At 40.3% G+C, this 14,597-nt stretch overlaps 1 protein-coding gene and 1 long non-coding RNA gene across 2 annotated transcripts in view; one reads left to right on the top strand and one right to left on the bottom strand.

Annotated features, from left to right (window-relative positions):
* The window catches only part of LOC139101745 (uncharacterized), a 48,699-nt gene extending 42,255 nt beyond the window's left edge, over positions 1-6,444 (bottom strand). The window contains exon 1 of the long non-coding RNA XR_011545609.1: positions 5,077-6,444. This is a non-coding gene — a long non-coding RNA (uncharacterized lncRNA). The remainder of the gene's footprint in view (positions 1-5,076) is intronic.
* Positions 1-14,597, top strand: part of Trap1 (TNF receptor associated protein 1) — a 39,637-nt gene that overhangs the window by 15,834 nt on the left and 9,206 nt on the right. The window lies entirely within an intron of this gene.

Here is a 14,597-nt window from a genome sequence, read left to right as displayed (position 1 = left end):
GCGATACGTTTGGATCGAGATGATCCATTGTATCGCGCCCGACGCGTAAATTTCATTTTACAACGGATAACGAATTTTCATTGTCGCGATTTCTCCTCCCACTCTTTACCAGATGCGTATATTATCGATACTCCGGAACGGCGCCTTCGTACTCGTCTAAATAATATAAATCGCTTCGATTATATCCGAAAACTGCGTTAAACAACTAGTAACGCGTACATATTTCGCATCAGATAAAACGCGGGCAGCGGTTAATCTACGCTGCGCATCGTACGTTTCGTCATATCGCTGTGATAAATTTTTTTTATGCTATTTGGATTATATGTTTTATAAATAGCCGTTATGGAAGATAAGGATTGTATTTTCTCAAAATTTTTGATTCGATTAATCGAGTATTAAAACTTGCCACCAAACATCCGGTGCAGAAACGCCGATTACTAACGTAATTATAATGTAATAATGCTTGTTATCCATAATTGCTTTACGTTATGTCATTAGATACTTGTTTTCAGTTTTCTTCTCACTTTTATCAGCTTCGATATATTTTGATTTATTCTATTTGCCTGTGTTCCATTTTACTCTTCTACTTGTGCTTATTTCCGCTCTATTTTACTCTATTTGTATTTGCGCTGATACATTTTACTTTGCTTTGCATTATTTCACTGCACTTTACCATGCTTTATGCTTTACTTTCCTCATTCCGTTTCTCTTCAGCCCTCCGATTTACTTTGCTCATGCTTAGAATCTCTCCACTTCCTTTTCGCTCTTTATACGCTTTATTTTACCCCACTTTGCTCTATTTTCATTCCACTATATTACCGTTTGCTTTGCATTGCTTCGTTTCTTTACATTACCTTACTTTTACGTCGTTTCGTACTATCGTGCTTTCCCTTTTCCCTTTTTTTTTTCTATTCTTGGTCCAGTTTGCGCTCCGGTTTTAACTTCACCTCTTCTTAGGACATCGCGCGTCCTTCTATTCCTTCCTTGCTCAACTTGCTTCGTTGAGCCTCACGCCATTCTACTCACCCTTATTCCGCTTTGCTCCGTCTCGCGTGAACCCGGGGCTTTGGAGAAATCCGAGCCGGATTGACGGCGCTGTGTAATTTACTCGCCGTGCAGGAACGAAACGGAGCACAGGCCGCCCTTCTGATTTTACGCAATGCATTTTAATCGCGGATTTAACGTTGCGGCAACGGTGGCTCGTTTCGAAGATCAACCTTGAAAATCGGCTCGACGCGAAGTCGCGGGAAGAGAAGAGACGAAATCTAACGTCAGACAATGATGGCCCGCTCTCACGTAATCTCATCCTCCCGTCCTCTTTCTTTCATTTTCAACGTTCTTCGCAGTATTTTACCGCGACTCATTTCGTATCTTTCGTATCTTCCTCTCTTATCTGAGCCTTTGCGTTTTCCTCATTTCCCATGTTCTCCTTCCGCGCGCGATGCATTTTCTTTAAGCTGTTTGGGATCTCTCTAGGTTTACCGTTTTGTCTCAATATCTCGTCAACAGTTTGAGATCTCACTAATTCTCAACACTTTCTTCGTTGTAAGCGCGACGCTTCCGTCGAACAAGCGGCACGATTTTCACCCTCTGCGTAATTCGAGACTTCTCTCAGGGATGAAAGCTCCCTACCCTCCTACCTTCTTGCGCAAACCCGTTTTCACTGTCTCACCCCTTTACCCTGGCCCAACTTCCTCGCGATCACCATTCGCGCCTCATAATTAAAGTCTGGAGACACCGAGTATTTTCTATTAACATTCCTGGCTAACCCAGCATGTTCAAAATGACCGCAGGTATTGCGGAATGTTGCGCAGCCGACTGCTGCATTCGGGATGCACTTCTGCGCAACTGGAATGCAGCTGCTTTTGCCGCGTGCCATTTGGACTATGTTGTAGCATTTTGTCCTGCGGAAAATTGTCGTTTCAGTTTATATTTAATATCGCGCGCGAGTGTTGTATCGGGCATATACGGAACTCTTACGTGGATTATATTAGGAAGCGTATACGCCGATCTTTCTCGCGATTATTTACGTTATATCTGCACGTTGCATATCTTGCCCGTGGGTCATCCCTTTATTAGTGTAAAATAATTCACATTCAATCTTTGTACTTTATAAAGCGAGCTGAAATACACGTGCATCGAAGCATGTGTATACATATATTAATACGTATACCTATATCTATACACCCCATTTTATCAAATAAAAATAGTTTTAATTGAACATTTATATCACTCTTGATTTAAAAAAAATATACTGTATTGTTTTATTTGTTTGTTTATACAATAGGTATTGAAATAAGTTTAATATTGTTTAACATGGAAATTTATAAAGCCGTTATTTAAAAATCAACAGAAATCAATTACATTATATCGAAATGGAGAATTGGTGTTCTTTATATTCACAACGTTCTGATAAAATTCTGTACGCATGATTAACCAATCGCGCTGAAATATGCTTTGAAACTGTCTATTGATATTCGACAGACATACTTACAAAACTTTATTAATGCATTCTGAACATTGAACTTACGTTGCGATATATTTTATTCAAAAAATTCTTTTTAATTATATTAATTATATAACAAATTATATAACAAAATGTATAAGCTGTTAAAGCATAATCATCGAGTATACGAAAACTTAGAAAACATATTTAGAAAAATAATTTACTATCATTAGCATACCATTATAAAAGTGCAGATAATATTTTGTTATTTTTAATTTCTCTAAAAGAAAATTAATATCGATTATTTTAAAATTTTGCTTTTGCGTGAAACGAAACTTTTGGTTAACATTTGGCGATTATTTTTTTGGCCTTTGAAAAATGTTTGTATGTAGATATATTGGCCAGCGGTTGTTTTAGTAAGAGAGTTGCAACGTTCGCGAGACTCTGTGTAAACAATCGTGATTGTTTAACGAGAAAGCCACTTATCCTCGTTTCGTAAACATTCTTCTAATAAACCACATAAAATATTGCCTCCACTTTGACGCAAGCGATCGGGCAAGGTGAGTCCAAAATAGTCCGATATAGATCGAAATATTCTCGCGCGACTCTGAATAATACATTCCTCGAATCTTGTCCGGAACGATTATTCGAATCAGATATTTTGAGGTATTTGTTATATGAAACATTTTTTAAAATATACCTGAGATATATTTAATATTAAAAAATTTATTAAAATATTAGTTTTTGTAATTGGTTTTTACCGAAAAAGTCTATTATTAAATTAATCAAATTAATTAAAATTAAAATCGTCAAATATTACACGTTTCATTAATACTTAATTTTTTAACGAAGGTTTCAAATTGCTAATTATTACTAATTTTACAATTATTTGAAAATTTTAAAATGCACTCCTTACCGCAGTATAATTTTATCTTTAATATTCGTTAAAATTCATAGGATCGATAAGGAATTGTTATAAATGTGATGACAATAATAATTGTGTGCGAAAATAAGATTATCGTGATTATTATTCAAATGATTTTCTCGAGTATCCAATTTTTTCCAGATAAATCACGCAAAGTTGATGCGATCGTAATACGATATTAATTAATAATTCGGCGGAAAGGGAGCACGTCCGTGGCGCGAGGAGAGGTTCGGCTTTTGATTAGTATACGGGGCGCGTGCTAATTTAAATATCATTTGCACGGAGCTCAAGTGCCAGCAGTCATTAGCGCGGAAAGAATTTAATTACGATTGTTCGTAATCAGTACACGCCGCGGCGCTGATTTCAAGTTAATCCCCGCGCACGCTTTCGGGGCTTGTCCGAGTGGATGAACGGGTCCTTATTCGGGAACGACGGCACGTCCCGATAAGCAGAAATTGATAACGAATTTTCCGGCAACGGAGTTTTAGTGCAGCGAATGTGCTCGTCGTCTAGTCTGCGAGAGCGAACGACAAGGGTAATGCGGGAGTTTAGTGCCAAGTTTTGCGAGTCGCGCCGGAGCTCATCCGACCCGGAGATTTCGTGAGTGAGGCGCGTAAGCTACGCGGGCAATCGCGTAGACTGATATTCGCAGCTGCTGCGACGCGAAAGAGAATTAAGTTGTGAAGTTCACCCAGCAGTAATCTAACTCGTTGCTTGGAACAAACGACAATACGACGGGGTATACATTCGAGGATATAACGTGGCACGTGGTAATAAATGATGATTAAAGCTTACTAATCCGTAAATAAGATTAGATTTTGTGCATTTAAAATTTGTAAATCGTTTTAATTTGTCGAAACATCAAACTTTTTTTTTTATGTATATATATTCACGTTCCTTTGCTATCTATCTTTGACAGCTTTATATTATATATGTATAAAATTGTAAATTTTGGCATGACTAAACTAAATATCCACGAAAATTTTGAATATTTTTTCACGTTTTATTCTGATATTTATTTTATTAGTACGGTTTTGAAATATTTATATCTGTGAATATTTGAATATTTATGTTATTACTATGTAAAACTATGTCGCTCGAAACAAGTGACAATACCAGGCGGTATATATTCGAGGGTGCAGCATGGAGTATGTAATAAATTACACGATAAAAATTCCATGAATTCGTAAATGCGTTCAGATTTTATGCGTTTAAATTTAAATTGCTGGATTAACAAAAATATTTCAATATTTTTCTTCATATTTTAAAAGCTTAAATATTTAAAAATAGATACGAAGAATGTTAAGATTCTTTACATAATATATACAACATTTTTACATTTACATAAAAGAATTGTATTATCAAGTAACTATTTTTGTTTACTTATACGTAGCATAAACTACTTTTTCTGAATAAAAAATTTGAATTTTTATGAATTTTTACTTCAAAAATATCTATTTTGCATACTAACATTTTGAATACACCAATACATTAATAATAATGTTTTTGTAATATAGAAATTTAGATTTCTGTCGATATATGCTCCTACTTTTAAAAAGAGAACCCTTTAAGTTATTTTATAATATAACAGATAAAGAAACAAATGTGATATATAAAGATTATATCACTATTTTCTTGGCGATATCGTTTTACAATTTAGCAAAATTCTATTTAAAATACAAATGTATGAAAAATCATTACTTACCAAAATTTCTGTAGTGAAAAGAGAACAGTTCTGTTAGATATCAAAATAGATCCATCTACCCTCTGTCGTCTTGAGTCGCTGAATTGAATTTGACGATTTTTCTTGAAAAATATCAGGCTGCAAATCGATCAACTTCAAGGCCTTATTGGTCTTCGATAATTCCACTTATGTCGTTCTTACTGTATTTGGGGACTATTCAAACAGAACTCTTCGAACTCATGACGAGGCAAGATAACCTAGAAGTCCTTTAAACGTCAAGTCTTTTTCACTTTAAGGTTCTTGAACCGCGGAGTGAAAATATCTCCCGGTGAAGATTTGGAATCTTAAAGAAGCACGCTCGTCAGTTGAAAATTTGCGATGGCGATTCCTTGATAACAAAGTCTCCGATAATAGATTGATAAGACCGTGAAAGATACGAGACACCATATAAATTAATTCATTATGGATTTCATTTTTAATCAGTTTTGCTTTTGACTAATCTGTCTTTCTTTTTCACAAAAATATCGATAAATTAAGCAAGTTCTTTCTCTCGACGTTATAAAACGCGCGATGCCGCACACTTTTGGGACAGATCCTCGGGAGTTTCGAAACTGCCCGGCCACGTGACCAAAAATCTACGGGATGTAAAAGTTATTCCGTAACCTTGGAACACGATCCTCAAAAGCTGAAACTGAAATTGTGTTAGGTCTTTTGTAGAAATTTTCGGAGATTGCTAAAGAATTCCTGATCCTCTCTGCGAGGTGTTCGGGGATTCTTGAAAAACTTGCCGGAGTTTTCAGTGGCTCTTGATAATGTCCCAAACACTTTCCAACTGCTCCACACGTCTCAAAATTTCGAGATCTACTTCCTCAAAAACTTACGACTTTCAAGCTTTTTACAAACTAATTCGCCATCTCGTAAACTTATCTAAAAATCTGCAAGCTTTCTTATGTCTCTTTAAACTTCCGCGAGATATCTCCTGACGCCCGGAGTTGCTTCCGGAGTGTTAGCAAAGTCCCGACTTATCTTGCAAACTTCTCTAAGGACTCTCGATGATCCTAGGAGAATTCTGAGAATTCTCAGGTCACCCCGGAACACCCGAGGATTCCTTCGAACTTATCCCGGACTAGTTGATCGCCGAGAGAGAAAGAGAGAAAGGTAGGCCGTTCGCGACGATCAGGCACGTGGCCTTTATTTTATGGATCGAGATCGAGACGTTATTGTTCCTGGTGTCCCTCGTCGGGACGTCGTCGACGGTGACGGCTGTCGTTCGTCGGTAGTTCGATCGCGTACACGAAGCGGAGTGGTGCGATCTCGGTGACCAGCGTGGAAGCGAGGACGTCGCGAGCCTAGGCAGACGCAAACTGACGACGCGGCGCTCGGCACCCGTTGCCGCGACGCCGCGCGTCGCGACGTCGAGCGTCCCGTCCGCCCGCGGCGACCTCTCGCACGCGCGTACCTGCCGCGCATATTCCGGAGCAGGGCAGAGCGGAGCGGAGCGACGCGATGCGCCGCGACGCATGCTGCGCGAGCAGTCGTGCGGAAGACGAGACGACGCGGAAGAAGCTGCGAAGGATGCACGCAACAGTTGTTCGAGCATCCTTAAATTCGAGGGTGCTCCTATTTGGCGCATACTCTGGCGCGAAGATGCTCGAATTTCACGAACGGACTTTAAATTCCTCCTTCAGCGACAGGATTCTCTCGCGCGCGACGCGTTTATGTCGGACGTTTCCTTGATACCTCGGCGGGATTCTCTCTTTTTTACGCTCGCGACATAAAAAAGCAATAATAACCGACAGTAAAACGAAAAATGTAAAGTCATATAAAGGGTAATGCGATCAAAATCACTTCCCTCATTTATCTCGTAATTTTAAAGAATCCTTTTAACTGGATTTTACGCGGAATCCAAACGCTTAACGAAATTGATATTTATTAAGATTTAATGTCTCCTTTAATTACTTACAATTGACAAATTTTAAGTATTTCAGTAGTTTCGCTTTAAGAAAAGCAAAGTTTGAAATTTTATCTCATAGAAATTGAAGTTGCAAGTACAAGATTGCTACATGAACATTTCTATGTCTTTCTTCATCAAACAGTGGCTTTATTTTTAAAGCATTGATAGACAATGAAAATAAGATTACGTAAATAACTTGCACATATAGAAGGCGTAGCGTACGTCAACTTTGGAGCTCACAGTAATACAAGTCTATTTTTACAGACAAAAATTAAATCAACATACATTCGTTAATCGATACATGCATAGTACACATTTTTATACACATACGAAATGATTATTACATAAAGATATAAATATGCAGATTTGAAACTATAACCAGAAGTCTGGCAATTTAATTCTAAAATTAATATTCTCAAAAATTCAGACCGTATGTGTATCTAACAATTCAATACAAAATACATATCTCCACATTTACACGTTATTAAATTAAAATTCCTGCAAACTTTAACGTTTGACACATATAACTTTGTAATGTAAGTTATCTTAGACACAGTGGAATAAACTTAGACGATTTAGTTGCAAATTTACATGAATTAAAAAAATAAAAAAATTTATACGGGTAAAAATAATCGAAAATTATTCTAAATTCAGCATACATGTAATTCCCAAAATATCGTTACTATTTGATTTGGGCCAATTTACTAAGTGCTACACACGCCGTACGCCACGCTAATCACATAACGCTAAATTGCAACAACAATCTGCTAATACATCTGCGCACGCGATCGTCTCGCGGAGCCGATCCTGACACGCGTATCGCGTCTCGTGACTCGCGGATCACGGCAGGCGATCCGGCAAAGTTTCGTGTCCGGCCTGACAGTACGGCTTTGGAACATGAGCGCACGTGTGTGCGTGAGAATGTGTGTGTGTGTATATATGTTTGTACGCGCGTGTGTGCACGGGAACGGGTAGTTTCACGTGCAACGGCGGGACGTCGACGTGAAACGAAACGCCGTGAGGCATGAGAACGGAATTCCCAACGGGAACATAAAGCCGCGGACGCCCCTTTTCCGGCGGCGTCTCGACGCCTGCCGACGCTCCAGCGTATACGTGCCACGTCACGTGGCCGACGCGCGAGATCCGGTCGACAACGCGTTGGGCGACGCGACTCGTCGCGACGCATCGCGACGCGCCGCGCGAGACGAGAAGACTCCTGAGAAAATACGGCAAAACAGACGCTTGACCGCGCCTAGCCACGAGCGTGGGCCTCTGAATAGGGGTTTGAGGTAAGCTTTTAAATGGACTTAACAATTTTCAAATGGAAACGAGAGAGAATGGAGGGAGAGACAGATGAATAATGGCGTGAGAGAATAGAGGGAAGGTTCTTGTGGATTTTCAAATGGATAATTCTGTATGCGAGGCGAGAAGCGAAGGCGGTGATTCGGCAGGTAATTATTTCCCATATGAAACGATAAAAAATATTTTTATTTCAATTTCTATGCGTAGTAAATTGAAAATTGTATTTTTTCCTTTCACTGAACTTTATTTGTTTTTCTTTATTTATTTTTTATTCCATTTCTTTTTTTTTTTTTTTTGTACAAACCCCATAAAATCTGTCTATGAATGAACGCAATATGCCACGTCACGTACTATTGTTATCATTGCCTACATTTTTAATTCATTAAAAACACGTCAGATGGTCCGCACAATTGCGTGAGATTTTCTTTAACTCCCCATTTAAGTTCTCGGAATGTCCACCTGACAACTGTGTTTAATTAAGGGGTTCAGACGTAAAATCAGGTAACTGACATTTACATAAATGTCTGTTGCTCGAGTTTACCGGGTTTTACCTCAGAACCCCTCAATTAGTTACTCACTAATGGTTCCCGTCATCTTCGAAATAGTTCCCCATGTAGCAATACACTTAATGAGTTGATGTTTTCCTGCGAAGCAAGTTTCGCAGCTATATTTTTTAAGATCTGTCAATATAAACGTTATGCTTCTCGAGATGTAGTTCAACAATTAATTGAGAATTCATATATCCTTAAAGTGGAGTTTTAATCAAATGTAATAGACAATCATATTTAAACGAGAGATACAATTATTCCGAGGAACATCCGACCACGAATCTCCCTCTCGGTTAGGCTTGTATTAAAAGTAGCCAGTCGCAATTTTCCGAATTTTCACAAATCTGTGCGTGAATTCCCTTCGGATTCGGCTGTTGGTGCCGCCGTGGGTATCGATTTTACGATCGCGACATTCGACAGCGGAAGAAAACAAAGAAAGTAACGAGGGTAACTTGGGAGACGGTGGGGTGGAGGCGAAAGTACGTCTATGTGCGGTACCCGAGCGTGTGTACGCGGACAAGGGGGATAAAGAAATTGGTGTACAAGGGAACGGCCGTCGAAGTAAGGTGCTCCGCAAGCGTAGCCCGTAACTTTGGCCTATCAGGAACATCTGCGAGGAAACTGCGCGCGGAACGAGCCAAAGTTACCTGCAATTGACAAATTTCCGATGGCTACTTCGTGGCTGTCGCCTTCGCGGCAATTAGTCGCGATGGACTTTGGAAACACTCGGCGCGTGACGTCGATCATGACTAATTGCCAGAAACAAGGCGATGCGGTTGATAAGTCTCTTTCACTTCATCGCCCTTCAATCTTCCCGCCCTCTCCCGCGGGTTCCTTTTCCTCGCCCTCGTTTGCGAACGTTGTGCGAATCAACGGGATCGGAAACCTTACGAGATAAATTGCTTTGACCACCGTCAGAACCGTCGATCGCACAAACTGAATTTCCTCGAGCGACAACGTCGCGCAATCTTCTTTATAATCAATTATTTATATTATTATATTATTGCGTTATTACATTGCCTTTTCTTTTACAACGTCGTCTGTCTCTGTTAGCGATAGTGACATTTGTAAAAGATACGCTATCGAGATGCGCGCGTTAATTAACAATAAAAATATTGAGAAGCGCATTTCAATCGGTTTCTTCATTAATGCCGCGGGTGCGTCACATTAATATCGATCAGTTTTCTCGAAAGAGACTACGTCACATCAATATCAATTAACGCGGTAAGTAATAGAAGATCGCGTGCTGCGCCAGTCATTTGCTCGTCCTGCCGATATCGCCCTGGTTAGCCTCCTGCTGCGATCATCAAGTCCTATTGGTCGTAAAGCGAATGATCGATAACGTCCGCGCCACGTACCAAATAGGCATATTAGTACGGATCGATAACCAATAAAAGAGTAGTTTTAATCAAGCGACAAAATTGCAGCGGTATCTACGACTCGAAGGCGTATATTCCATAAATGTTCACACAACTCTTCTCTCCAGTCACAAAAAGAACATAAAAAGACGTAAGATAAGTTTTATTTCGATTACATACGTATTCTTAAATTTGTACGATATCGATTTGACTCATTAAAAAAAAAAAGAGAGAAAAAAAAACCAAAGTTCACCCAAGACATACTAAAGTGATCCTTTTTAACGCTTTATAATTTAATGACAAATTCTTCTCCGGGAAAAAAAAAAGTTTTTCCTTTAACTTCTCCATTTCTCTATCAAAGACGGATGGAAAAACTGAGTTCTTCGATTAATTTCATATATAGGCGTTAACAAAATTTTTATTCAAGGCTCCGAGCTGTAGAAGCGTGTGTAATATCGAAAATTGAGAAGTTTAGCCAAGGAAAAATTGACTTCATAGATAAAAATCTCGCGCAAAACACCTGCGCCATTCATTTCTTCGTCCAAGTCAGGGGGTCCCTCTCTTTCTCTCTCGTTGTTTTAAAAGAGCGGATGCTAAGGAATTGAAAGAAGGAACAGCACGTCTCGTTAAAACAGCGTTATCAGACTTTCAGGTTCGGCCGCAGAGAGTGCATATTAGTGCGTTTCGAGAACAAGGGACCTCGGAAGAAGGCTGAGAAAGAGGCGGTGAGGGGAGGGATATAGGGTGAAGGGAAAGGGCCGGAGGGGATCGCGCGAGCAGCCATTTATCAAAAACACGTAACACCTATGCAAGAAAAATCGACGATGTTTTAGTCGGCGTGCTTATGACGCGGGAGATGGATGTACGAACCGAAACCTTGTACATTCTAAGGGGCGGCAAGAACATTATGTATTATACGCTCCTACGCCGTGCTTCCCTTACCTTCTCCCTCTTTTACACACCCTCCCCGCGAAGTCCTTCGTGACGGAAGGGCGGCGCGCACCACCAGCCGCCGCGCTTCTTTTGCTCGAATTCTCCTGAAAAAAGTGCGTAACTTCATGCAGGCTGCAAAAAGGGAATGTAATATTAGTGTGCAAGAGACCAAAGATGTCTATAGGCGGGAGATAAAATTATCCGGGAGTTTATTTCGGCATATTTGTACATCTCTCTAATTTGGGAGGCTGTGAATTATGAAGCGACATATAATTTTCAAAGATGTTTTTCTTTTTTTTATTTTAAAATGTAACCATATTTACGGCATATATTTAGCAGAGCTGCTACAATAATAGATTTTTATATTCTTCCATATGTAGATCTTCAGAATGCCGTTAAAGATTGCTTTTAATAGAAGTGATAAAAGTTTAGAATCCGATTAAATAATCATTAGTTTTATATCGACATGACCTGTCCTTTCTACTTGACATTTGCAGGAAAATGTTACTTGCGATCAGTAATCTCTCGTCTCACATTCGATCCAATCTTTAATGCGCGATAATAGACTAAGTGATAATTAGCACTGTTATTAGGCCGTTCCGTAAAAGTCTTAAGGGATAATCTCGAAATTACGATAACATATTTATTTCCCGAAAGTGTTACTTAAAACGTCACGTTATTAATTTATACAGACGTATCATTAATCGGTGAGCAATCAACTCGGGAGAAAAGTTAAGAGTGGAAGTATGTCGCGCGGGTTTGATGCAGGCGGAATCGGACGCGGCGGATGTTGCATAATAAAATGCGACCACGTTCTGATGGATCGCGATACCGACGCATTAGTAGCCAGCAGTAAAGCTTAATGTTGATTGCGCAGAGTTTCGGGCAAGCCCGTAAAAATTCTGATTAACCCGGCAGACGTGACGGCATGTACCATTCTAAGTACACCCCGCGCAATAAAAATACATAAAAAAAGATAGAAAAAAAAAAGAAGGAGAAAACAGAAAAGCACCATAGGGAAAGGCACGAAGGGTGGAAGGGAAGGGGGATCGGCCGTCGGGAAATATATGCGTGTAATCGCGAAGAAGGACATCGAGTTACTTTATATGCACGGGCTGCGGCATCGCGTGCAACAAAACGATTTGCGGACGAAGATCTTGCGACGATGTTGAATTCAATAAAGGAGCGCATTCGAAAATGCGGTTGCGCGTTTAAAGCACTCTTTCAGTCTCTGAGGAAAACGTTCTCGGTTCTTGAAGGCATTGCGGCGCGAGCACGTTCAAATAACCGATCGATGAATAAAGTTTAACAAAGGATTAATTTATATAACATGCAAAGCATGCCCGGGGATGCAAAATTGAAAACTGCGCCACAGGAAATGAAGAGAATTAAATGACGCGAGTATGTCCTTTTAGAAACGGCAAAATCTTTGAAATAATTTCTGGGTTTGGCTAATCATAACGTATATTCAAGTATATATTTATCTATACGTATATTTAATAAGCGCACGCCGGAACGAGTTTATCGTCGTAACAATGTAACGCTGCTCGGGACGTACGTAAAATTCGAGGGAGAAAAAAACCCGGCCGACTCGCCCTGCTGGACCGAGCCATCCAGCATCCCGACATCTCGTGAGATCAGAACTTAAGGCAATTGCGCCTCGGCGCACTGATACAACAAAGGGCATCGTCTAACGCGGTTATACCTCGTAAGCGAAACTCTATTGCTATATCCCATCCTATATTGGCCGTCTCAGAGAGCCCACCTTCATCCATCCTCTGTCTTCCTCCCTCATCCCCGCCGCGTCCAACCTCCTTCAACCCTTATCGGTCTATTACTTCCTCTCTCTTTCCGCCGCTCCGTCTCTATCAATACCGACCTAATCTACTTTGCCGGCAAATAGTGTTCGCCTTCCCCAGACAATGTAACCCCTGAGAAACCACCCCTTTCCTTCCCGTCGCCCACACTTGTATCTGCTCGCTACAAGTCCGTGCTCTTCGAGCTTCCCCGCTTCCCTCAGCCCTCGATTTATCCCGCGAGCAGAAAACGCGATCATCGCGCGCGTCCGCCCGAATTAATTTGGATTGTTTAGAGATTGTTTTGGGGGCGCGAGCAATTTTCTACGGACGAAGGAACGAGAGGGAGATAATCCCTGAGTGCGATAAGCCGGAACGGAGTTAAGTAATGAATTGATCGTTCGCTTACTCACTATAATTTCTATATAGACAGCCGATTATTGTTTACCGAATATAAAGTGAGAAAATTATCATAATTCGACCGAGGTATAATTTTTAGAAAAAATATATTTAAAATCAAATTTGCACCCTACCCTCGTAAATTTTTTTTTTATTAATATCTATTCGAAAAACGGCAACGGAATCAAAAAACGGATAAATCACTATATTGTCTACGCACCACGCCTTGTGCATTATAATATAATCGACTTAATTATTTTTTTATACTATTAGAAAGCACCTTTTTATTTTATTTATTTTATTAATTTTCTTTATCCACAAAGAATTTTTGCGAAGAATTGTCTTGCAAGTAATTTTGAATAAAACGGGTTGATTCATTGTTACATTATCCACAAACGCGCGGACGTACTGGCACGTACGTGCAACTGGTCCGTTTATTTATTACGCCGTTATTAATTTACTTAATTATAAAAACATTAAAACGATCTTACACAATGTAGGGAAAGAGAAACAGAGAGCGCGAGCTACGGCTGTGTAACGCCGTGGGTTTCCGTCACGGGCGAACAAACATTGCCCGCCGTTGTTTTACGTGCCATCGGCGATTCGCGGTTGAAACGCACCGGTCTCTCCGCTTCGCGCAGGCCGCGTCGCGTCGCTCGCTCGCATTGCTTGTAATTTAGTAATGAATACGTACGTACCGCGCACACGTGAAGTGTGCGACCCGCTGATATGTAGACGCGTAACATCTGGCGGCCTATGAAATGCAGGCACGGCTGAACGAACGGCCTGCAGCTGAACGTTACGACCGACGAGAGTTATGAGCCCCCCCGACTCAATCTCCGGTCCACGTCCGATATAATTGCAATACTAAAGCCCCCCGACACAGGCTCCGGTAAAGCGGCGTAAATTGCGCGCTTTTCCCGCGCCGATGTGTCACATCGTCAACACGAATGCCGATGACGATGATACAAGCGAAAATGTTCGGTGCTCGGCCGAAAATTTTTCCCACCGAAGAATGAAAAGCGGCGAGGAGGGCCGTTTCCTCGCAGCTCATAAAAGAGGATTATCGTGACGCTAAGGGAGGGAAAATTGCGCTTTTCCATAAAACTGACGGATAAACGGAGGTTTTCATCGAGTCTAGAAATAACTCGCGAGGATTTTATATAACTAGATACAACGTGCCTCGCCCACGTTATTTATCATTTATTTTTTCTTAAAGCAAGTTATTTTACATTTAATAATTTTTTTCAGC

The sequence above is a fragment of the Cardiocondyla obscurior genome, linkage group LG04 (genome assembly GCF_019399895.1).
Source record: "Cardiocondyla obscurior isolate alpha-2009 linkage group LG04, Cobs3.1, whole genome shotgun sequence".
NCBI lineage: Eukaryota > Metazoa > Arthropoda > Insecta > Hymenoptera > Formicidae > Cardiocondyla > Cardiocondyla obscurior.
This window is presented reverse-complemented; position numbering and strand designations above follow the sequence as displayed.